This window comes from Crocuta crocuta, unplaced genomic scaffold, assembly GCF_008692635.1.
Source record: "Crocuta crocuta isolate KB4526 unplaced genomic scaffold, BGI_CrCroc_1.0 scaffold266, whole genome shotgun sequence".
NCBI classification, from domain to species: Eukaryota; Metazoa; Chordata; class Mammalia; order Carnivora; family Hyaenidae; genus Crocuta; species Crocuta crocuta.
The window spans coordinates 5228138-5238174 of NW_027531005.1; the positions used below are offsets into that span (position 1 = coordinate 5228138).

Below are 10037 nucleotides of genomic sequence, written 5' to 3' on the forward strand. Positions count from 1 at the left end.
GAAGTAGGATATAAAGTTTGTTAGATAGCCACTTACTTTTTAAATCTTTTCTGTCTCTCTTCGTATGTCTAGTGTGCTGGCTTCCTTGCTGGAGATAGCAAGAGATTGAAATTTATTATCAGTGAGAAAACAAAAAGTTGTTGTTGTTGTTTTTTTAAACAGTCCAAGAACCTTGCCGTTAATTAAAGGACGACGACACAGGCAAAGCTTTCTTTACATAGTGCAGCCAGCAGCACATCTAGCAAAACAGCCCCAGTTCACTGTTCTTATTTCCACTGGGAAGCAGAAAGGGTGCCTGTATGGGACTTAGGTGAAAGCAGAGTGTCTCCCTGTAGGAACTGCAGACACTGGCTGGGAGCAGGGCCTGAACAAGAGGCTGTAACTTAAAAACCTGTTGGGAAATGGAAAGGGGCTGAAGAAGATAAATTATTTGGTGATGTTGAAAAAAACCCCCACAGTCTTTCTATAAGAATGGGATAAAATGTATAAAGACCTAAACTTGTCAGAGAAACTGATGTTTTCCTTCATGTTAGAAAGGTTCATGTCATGTAGATTTATAGAAAAGGTGTGGCTTTCAGAAAATAAGAGACGTCACCACCTGTGCGGGAGATTTTAGGACACCAGCCTCATTCTGACACTTGACCCCTGTCTTCCATTTCTGTTTGTTTGTGTTTTATCTGATCCTAGCTCCAGGGCTGTGGCATGGCTCGATAAATTAATACAATGCTCTGTGGTTTTGAAAATGAAGAACAAATGGAAATGTAGAATAGTTTGTGATTTGTAATTAGATTACCCCTCATAAAATGGACTGTTTTTCCCCGTAGAGTTTTCTGGACTTCTCTCAACTCCATCAGTAACGTTTTGAAGGTAGAAGGAGGCCGTGTAACCATGTTGTGTCCTTGGGAGAGTGGAAATCAGGAGTCCCGATTTCTCAGTCTAGCATGGGATGCTGTGTGGATCTAAGTTAGGGCTCCCGTACCATGGGAATTCACATTTACTCTCAACGTGGTGGTGGGTAGGACATGGGGTGTCTGTTTTTCATTTAAAACACTCGGGGCTCCTTATATGAATGTCTACGGATCATTCAGCAAACTTCCTTTAAACACCTTTTTGTAGAATGCTATACTCGGAGCTGTAGTTTGTCACAATTAAACTTACTGAGATTTGGTTTGTGAATTAAAGATTGAGAACAGTTTGAAACGAGGGTGAATGAGCAGAGCATTACCCTCGAAATGGTTTGTTAAAGTTAGTGCCAAGTGAGCCGGGCCGTCCGCCTCTGAGCTGCCCTCCTAATTAAAGGCGAAGGTGCCTGCCATCTGTCTTCTTTCATTCAGGGCAGTAGGGGGCCTGTGGTGGAAGGAAGCCACCCCCCTTTTAGTTTTTTCTCCCACTCTTTTTAATAGTCTGCTTTCTCCCTAGGCAGTGACCCAGAAGGTCATTGATGATCTGTCTATCTCAGACTGAATAGTAACATAAGCATGCAAGGCACTTGCAAAAAAAAAAAAAGTTTATAACGTGTGCTTATCCATTATCCATTTAGAATTCTGCTTGAATTATGTCTGGGAGTGTTGTAATTTCTGGGTCTGTGTCTTTGCTTCTGTTACTGAGGGCACTCCTGGCAGAAAAGTAGGGATTTTTATTAGTTTTACTGATTCTGCTTTTTTCGTGAAAAAACTTTTTACACTTCACTGGACGTAATCAGAAGATGGCAGCATTGTGACTATCCGGCGGGGATGTACAGAAATACTGTTCTTAGCAGAATCAGGGCTACCTGTTGCCCCTGTATACACATGTCATCCCAAGGGAGGTTGTGGACGAGGGTGTTGACACATGTCTGTGGTACTGAGTGGTCTGCTAAGGCTTACTGGGCCAGTCATTGAAATAATTCACCGTATTTATCCTTTAGTTAGGCAGTGAGCCTTTTAGCCCCTTTCTCATGAGAATAGATTACTGGAGAATTTGGTTTGGGGTCATGGCTTTTAATTGCTTTTGAAATGTAGGGGCTCTAAACAAATGATTGAGCTTTCTTGCCTCAGTTTCCACCTGGAAGAAATATGTGCTGCTTTCAGAAATAGTTAAGAGAATATGAAATAACATTTTGTCTTCGATAAAAACTTTAATATAACTGAAAAATTCTAAAATCTGCAGTGGTTTCTGGTTTCCGTTCTTATGTACTTAAGCAGAGTGTCAACTGTTATTTAAAAAGATTCAGTCCTGACACACACTGTTTAGCTGCCCAGGCAGTAGATTTGGGCTTCCCAGAATATGCTGGTTTTTAGAACTTTCTGTGACAAGGAACTGTGGTGTCTCTTAAGCCCTCAATGTTTGGAAAGCCCAAATATGAGAGTCATGTCTGTAATTTTATTTAAAGGTTTTTTTCCCCCCATTTGTCATCAACTTATAATGAGTTTTCTCGTCGATGTACTTCTGTTGTTGAGTCTGGGAAGAGCAACATGTACGTTCTGCAGACAGTGACCTCAGTCTGCATGATTGGATGATCATGAAAAGTAGACCATTTCCCAGTTGCTGACGGGTACACAGAGCCAAAGAGGCAGGTCTTTTCATCTTTTTTATGTCACAATTTTAGATACTCCGCAAGGTACTTCGCTAACTGTCGTCTCTAAGGTGTGATTGAAAACCAATTTGGTTTTAACCCATCTTGTGTTTATTTCAGGGGATCTAAGTTAAACAAATTAAATGAATCACACCTATAAACTGTGACTTTGAAGTAACATGATTAATATTTTAACGCACTAGCAGAAGACACACAGACATGCAAATGAATGTTGCCTCCCTAAAGTTCGTGTCAGCTAGGAAGAATTTAAGCCTCTACTACAGTGATGCCATCTTTGCCAGAGACACACTTAGAATGTTTTGTTTGCTATTGCCTTAAGGGCCTTCCCTCCTTTTTTTTTTTTTATTACCCACTGTGGCAGAAATTCTCTGTCCTTTGAGGATAGTAAGGAGACAGTAATTAGGTCTGATGAACAGACTTAAGATCACATAACTGACTTGTGTCATTGATTCATGTAAACCTTTACTGAGGCACCTACTGCATTCTGCAGAGTCAGAAATGGGTGCACCACAGACCTGGCCCTCCAGGAAGACACAGTTGGGTGGAATAAGTGATGTATAAGGAGGTAACACTACTTACTGACAAGGACTGTAACAGAGGCACATGTGGCATTGCGAGGACCCACAGAGGGGGTTAAAATCAGGTTTGGTGGAAAAATGAGAATTGTACACATGACTTATAAAGGACATTACATAATAGGATTTTGGAAATGAAAGCCCTGGGGGAAAAAACTTTTCTATTTTAAGGATGACGAGCTTGGAATTTATTTCTGAAATAACTTCTCAGCCATTTGAAAGCCTTTTGAGAAAAAGTGTTTCATTCTGTAGCAAGCCTATTTTTTTTTTAAACCAGAAGATGTTGTGGCTATATAAAAGGGGAGGTCTAAAAGGTTTTTTGGACATGGTAAGAATAATTCTGTTATTCTCCAAAGGAGACTGTTTTGAAGAATGGTTCTTATTTACATGTTAAAATCGGGTGCTTCTGAAATACTCAAGATACTGTGGATGTGCCGTGGTTACTGCCGAGATGAGCTGTACAGCTTGTAGGAGACATGAAGCTTGCAGCATCTGTAAGTGTATCGTGGGAGAGAAGAGGCTTCCTCACGTCCTGTCTCATTTTTCCTGCCATGGGGATAGAATTTCTGTCCTGTATCCAAGAGTAGAGCTTCCTGTGGATAAGTTCATTTAACAGTTACTTAATGAAGTGTCACTCTATGCCGGGCACAGTTCTGGAAGCTGATCAGAAGCTGAACTGATAAGCTAGGCCCTGGATTCTGGTGCTACCCAGGAGGACTCTGTAGGGCTGTACATATAGCCACCACTTCCTGGGTGCTTTTCTGAACATGGCAGTGTGGGCATCGCCATAAGGCTGCCCTCATAGAGCTCAGAGTAAGATTCTGTGCACAGGTGACAGAATGAACAGAGAGCGAGAGATAAATGCATGAATATAGAGAGCTAACTAAACATGTCCCGCGTTTACAGAAAAGAAAGTTGGTCTGTGGCCAGGATGATCAAGAAAGGATTTATGGATTAAGGAGCATTTGAGCTGGACATTTGAAGAAGACTCAGAGGGAGCGTGTCCCAGTCCAAGGAAAGCCAAGCAAAGGCAGAGAGAGCGATGGGAAATTCCAGTGTACCCAGTAAGCAGTAACTGATTTGTTGTTGCCAAGCAACCGTGTGTGTAAAAGTGACTAATGAGAAGATAAGACAGCCAAGGTCCCTTGAGGCCAGATCTGGGAGGACCGTGTATGTCCAACAACGAAATGCTTTAAACTTAATCCTGAGCCATCAGGGAGCAGTAGCAGTGTTCTGGTCAGGAGAGTAACGGTGGGATCTCTCCTGGAGGAAGCCTTGTCTGATGTCAATGTGGACGGGTGGGCGGGGTGACAGTTGGCCAGTGAGAGAATACGAGCAGAAGCCATGTGAGCTGGTGAGACAGTCCAGGACAGAGGGGGAGGGTCCAGATGAGGGGGGACAACTGGAATGGAGTAAACTAGACAGGTTCAAGAGGTGGGCTTTACCTGGGTAACAGAGATTAGCTGGTGGGGAGGGTGGAAGCAAAATAACTCCAGATTATAGAACTCAGGCTCTGTTTCTTACTTCTCTGCCATTCACCAGGCATTTCACATAGATCATCTCATTCAGTTGTACCCTAATTCTATAAGGTTGGTATTTCTGTCCTTATTTCAGAGATGTAGAAAACCAAGGCTCAGAGAAAGATCTGTCTAAAGTTGTACAGAAGCTAATAGGGTATAGAACAGGGAATCACAGGCGACCCTGATTTCCACGCCTGGTTCTCTCTGCTGGGTTGGGAAGAAAGCAGACATGAGAGAGAAGGTGATCTGTGTTATTTTGTACAACTTCAGTATAGATGCTGGGGAGATGTCCGTCAGGTGACTGGAGATGCAGAACCAAATCTCCAGGACAAAGTCGGGAAGACCAGAGCTTAAGAATCACCTGCATGTTTGTTTATTCAGTCGAGTGTCCTCTGGACCCCGGCTGCATGGCTGGAATACAGTGGGAAGCAAGCAGGCCGTAGTCTTGATCACAGAACTGCAGGCTAGTGAGTGAGACGCTGCCCTGTGGGCTGAGTGTAACGCAGGCGGATGTGCAGACCTGCCATGGGAAAAGCCACTGAGGGGAATCTAACAAAGTCTGGAGACACAGAAGGTCTCTGAAGAGGTTGTACTACTTAACATGACGCTCGATGGTGAGTGCCAAGAGAAAGTGGAAAAAGGCATATTCAAGGCAGGGGAACTAGAACATACTAGGCCAGAGGCAAGAGAGAAACACAGTCCATCTGAAGAACCGGACACAATATGGCCAGAACGAGGGGAGGAGTGTACCAGGGAAGGTTAGAGAGGTGGGCAGCAGCTAGGTTAGGAAATGGCCCAGAGGAACAAAGGTCAACATGCAAGTTTCTGACGGGCAGCTAGCTGTGTTGTTGCTGGTACTTTTTGAGGGGACACAGTGGGAGGGTCAGATCTACGGTCGAGGATCGTTAGGTTTGGTTATCCTGAGTATCTAGAATCCTAAGTAACTGGTATCCTAAGTAATGGAGAGCTGAAGGATGGGGTTGCGGCAGAGAGCGGGACGTCCCGAGGTGTTATTGCACAGGTGCAGCCGCTCAAGGTTGGACAAGAGAGTGAGGTCATGGGAGCAGGCGGGTGAAGTGGGGACGGAGGCTGCAGGAGAGGAGGGTGTTGAGGAACTAAGAGACTCTGTCCTAGGCTGGACACGTTTTTCACGTGGAGGTGGAGTTCACAGAGGTTGTCGACCAAACTTGAAGCAGAGAGGGTCAGCATGTAAGTCGGCTGGGGCGGCACGGAGGCTGGGCCCTGAACATGTGATCGCCACAGGCCGTGTAACCGCATTGGTGAGCAAAGACCAGCAAGGGCGCAAAGACAAAGTGAGTGGGACCCAGGGCCAGACCTCTGAGAGGAGTTTAGTGGTGGCGGGAGATCAGGGAGGCGTTATTAAAGAGGAAAACAGGGAGGTTCCGAGTTCGGAAGGCCGAAGAAGGTCAGTGCCAAAGAAGGAGGTGTTGAACAGCTGCAGCTAACGCAGGGCTCAAGAGGAAAGGACTGGGGAGGGGCCTTCCGGTTGGCGGGCCTGGAGTCGTTCGTTGACTTAAGGAGCGTAAGGGAATCTGTGTGTACAGGCAAGTATAACCCCCAGATGCAACACATTTTTGGTCAGAAGAAAAGAGAAATAGGTGTACGGTAGCTTGAGGAGTGAATCTACTGTGGCATCTAATGATGAGTCTTGTTATTTTGTTATTTCTTTACTGTCTTCTAGGATTCTCTACTGTGTGTGGTGTTGCTGGTCAAACTATTCACCCTTTCCTGCTTCCTTTGTAGCACGAGTACCTGCCTCATAGGGCTGTCGTGAGGAGTAAATGGGTTGTAAAGCAGTGCCTCGGGCACAGTAAGTGATACACAAAGGTGAAAAAGAAGCAAAGAAGGAAACAAAATATATGTTATAATAATTGATCATATATGCTGTATGTAACATATAACATGCACACATGTGCCATCACATTGTAGGCACTTTCCCCTGAGTGTTCATGGTAATTCTGTAATATAAGTGAGAAAGAGGCCCGGAGGGTTGTGGGAAACCTACTCCAGGTAATGCAGCTGATGAGCGGTCTTCCTGGTAAACAGAGCCCCCTTCTCCTGACTTGGAGTCAGTGGCCCTTGCGCTGAGCCTGGCGGCGGCCATGGGCTCTTGCGGGAAGAGTGCTGGATCTGGAGCTGGCCCAGAAGCAGCTGAGGGGCAGCTCTTTGGGATGTGGCGTGCACCGTGCCCTTCCCGATGGTGTCCCTCATCTGTGTTATGTGCCTGGCTGTTATGGGCACTGAGTTGGCAGCTCTCATTCTAAAGGCTTGGTCCCCTCTGTGACTGGAGTGCCTTCATTCCCCTGACTCCTCCTGCTGTCCAGAAGCCATCATCTTCTGCATCTCCTTTGTAGGTTTTATTCAGACTTAGAGTTCACCTCCACAGAAGTGGGGACCTTGTCGCAATGTCTTGCCTCTAATCTAATCTCAGAGAGTGAGGTTGTTGTGTATTTCAGAGAACTTTCCCACAGGAAAGAACCAGCTGAACGTCATCTCTTTTGCAAGGATAGTATGATGGTCAATTTTATATGTTAGCTTTAGCCAGGTCATGGTACCCAGCGATCTGGTGAAACCCCAGTGTGCCCGTCGCCAGTGTAGATAGATGTCACTTAGTTTTAGATGATGTTAAACATTTAAGGCCATAGACTCTGAGTAAAGCAAATGATTGTCTGTAATTAGCCTCATCCAGTTGTGACAGCCTTAAGAGAAAAAGATTGGCCCCCAACACCCCCCCACCCCCACCAGTAAGGAAGAAGGAATTCTGTCTCTAGACAGCCTTCCAGCTTGGACAGCAGCACCGCTTTTTCCTGGGTCACCGGGCTGATTGCAGATTTCGGGCTTGCCAACCCCCATAATCTCCTAAATCAGTTCTTTAAAATAATCTCCATCATTCTCCATCTCTTTCTCCACTGTACAGGCACACTGAGTCAGGACATACTTACACACACATGTGCGCGTCCTATTTGCTTCTGTTTCTCTGGAGAACCTTTATTATAGATAGGAAGATACAGAAATTGAAATTGCTCAGCTGCTGTTGATATTAGCAAAAAACTGCATCAGGTCTCTCTAGGTATTCTTGGTGTATATGTGGCTGCATGTGTATATATACATATATGTATGTATGCATACATGTACATATATACACATATGTATGTATACATATATACACTTTTATTTATATATAATTTGTTGTATAGGTGAGGAAAGTGAATTGTAGAAGAGATGTGGGGTACTCAGTGTGATACATAAACTTGATGGGAGAGACAAAGAAAGAACTTGTTTTTCTCTAGTGTAGTAGTTGTTGTCTTGCTATTTGGCTTTCCTGTTTTCATTAGCAAGATCATAAAGTTACTGGGTTTGCCATACATAATTGTTGCTAACACTTCTGGAATATTTTCTATATGTTGGGTACTAATCTAATTGCTTTATAGCTGTTTGAGATTTTTACCCATTCAACTACCCAGTGAGATAGGATCTAATACTATCCTCAAATTACAGATTTTTTAAATGTTTATTTGTTTTTGAGAGAGAGAGTGAGAGGCAAGTCCAAGTGGGAGCGGGGTAGAGAGAGGGAGACATAGAATCTGAAGTAGGCTCAAAGCTCTGAGCTGTCAGCACAGAGCCCAACGTGGGGCTCGAACTCACAAACTGTGAGATCATGACCCGAGCCAAAGGCAGCCGCTTAACCGACTGAGCCACGCAGGCGCCTTGAGAAATGGCGTTGCTTTAATTGCAACTCTTTCATTGCCTTCCTTGCCAAGCCCAGTGGCTCCTGTTATAACATGTGGTGACTTCTCCCTTGTAGACTAAGTTGGTCCAAGTTACTGTAATATTTAGGACCAGCTACAAAGACATTTCTTCCCCTAAACCCATGCCAAATCGAAATCCAACTACTGTCTCCTCCCTGGCCACTCAAATAGACCCAGCTCATATTTGAAAAGGACAAGAAATGTGCAGGCCTCTTAAGCCTGTTTGAACAGATAGATAAACAAGGCACATCATGCTTCGTGTTGCTCTGAGCTTGGTCACTTCCTTCTAAAATAGACTCTGATACTGCTATTCACTTAAGACTTGTAAGGTAGATATATTAGAAAGAAGAAANCCTGAGCTTGGTCACTTCCTTCTAAAATAGACTGATACTGCTATTCACTTAAGACTTGTAAGGTAGATATATTAGAAAGAAGAAAGTGTATTTTAAGTCTAGCTGCAACAAACTTCGTTTGCTGTCAGTGCTGATGCAGGAAAGAGGAGTAAATCTAAAATCCTGGGCATTCAACAGGTGGGGTTCTGAGCTTCTCCTACGCAAACCTCAGCCTCGAGTGTGGGTAGGTCAGCTAGACGTTCTTATCCTTAGCGACTGTGGATTGTCTGCTCACCACAGGTAACGCTAAACAAATAATGCCAATCCATTTTGTTTCGAGGAAGGCAAGCCTAGCAAAATACAGAAAATATTCCTGATGAATAAATTTGTTCTGACCTGTAAACCTGGTCAGAACGTTTTCCCCTTGACATTTGATCCACCTACTACATGTGCATTTTAGTCATCCTTGATCAAGTAATTCTATTCCATAACCAACGTTATTAGTATACATATATTTCTTTGTAGCGGTAGCAAGATTGACTTCCCTGCACTGCTTAGCTTATCATTTTGAAATGTAACTTTCAGCACAATTCAGTTTTATAAATTGTATTTCTTTTTGATTGGTTGATTATTTTATATACACAGAAGATTATATGTAACACCTATAGGTAAGCTCCAAAAAAAAATAATAATAATAATGAGCTCCAGTGAACCGCCACCCACTTGAGGAATTAGAACATTTCAGGGGTCCCAATTCAGTTGGGTGTCCGACTTCGGCTCAGGTCATCATTATCTCGCGGTTCGTGGGTTCAGCCCACGTCGGGCTCTGTGCTGACAGCTCAGAGCCTGGAGCCTGCTTTAGATTCTGTGTCTCCCTCTCTCTGACCCTCCCCTGTTCACGCTGTCTCTCTCTCTCAGAAATAAAACCTAAAAAAATAAGAAAAAAAGAATTAAAACATTTCAGATACTTTTGGATGTCTGCTTCATTCCGACCATTCTCTGGCTTCCTCACAGTTCTGAAATTTGTATTTAGTATTCTCTTGAGTTTTCTGAACAAATATATATTTTACCACATAAACGTGCATTGCTGCAGGTGTTTTGAGACAGGTAAATATGTACAGTTTTTTTCTTTTGCAGCTTACGTTTTTCCTTCATATCATGTTTATAAAATTCACTCATGTTGTTGGGGGGGAGCTTGTTCTTCATATACATTGCTGCAGCATACCAGTGCACCTCCCTGTATCCTGGCCCACCCGTTGTCTTAT

The 10037-nt window shown here is 43.8% G+C and overlaps 1 long non-coding RNA gene across 1 annotated transcript in view; it reads left to right on the forward strand.

Moving 5' to 3' along the window:
* Nucleotides 1-10037, forward strand: part of LOC144237099 (uncharacterized) — a 165552-nt gene that overhangs the window by 147700 nt on the left and 7815 nt on the right. The gene's annotated exons all lie outside the window — the stretch shown is intronic.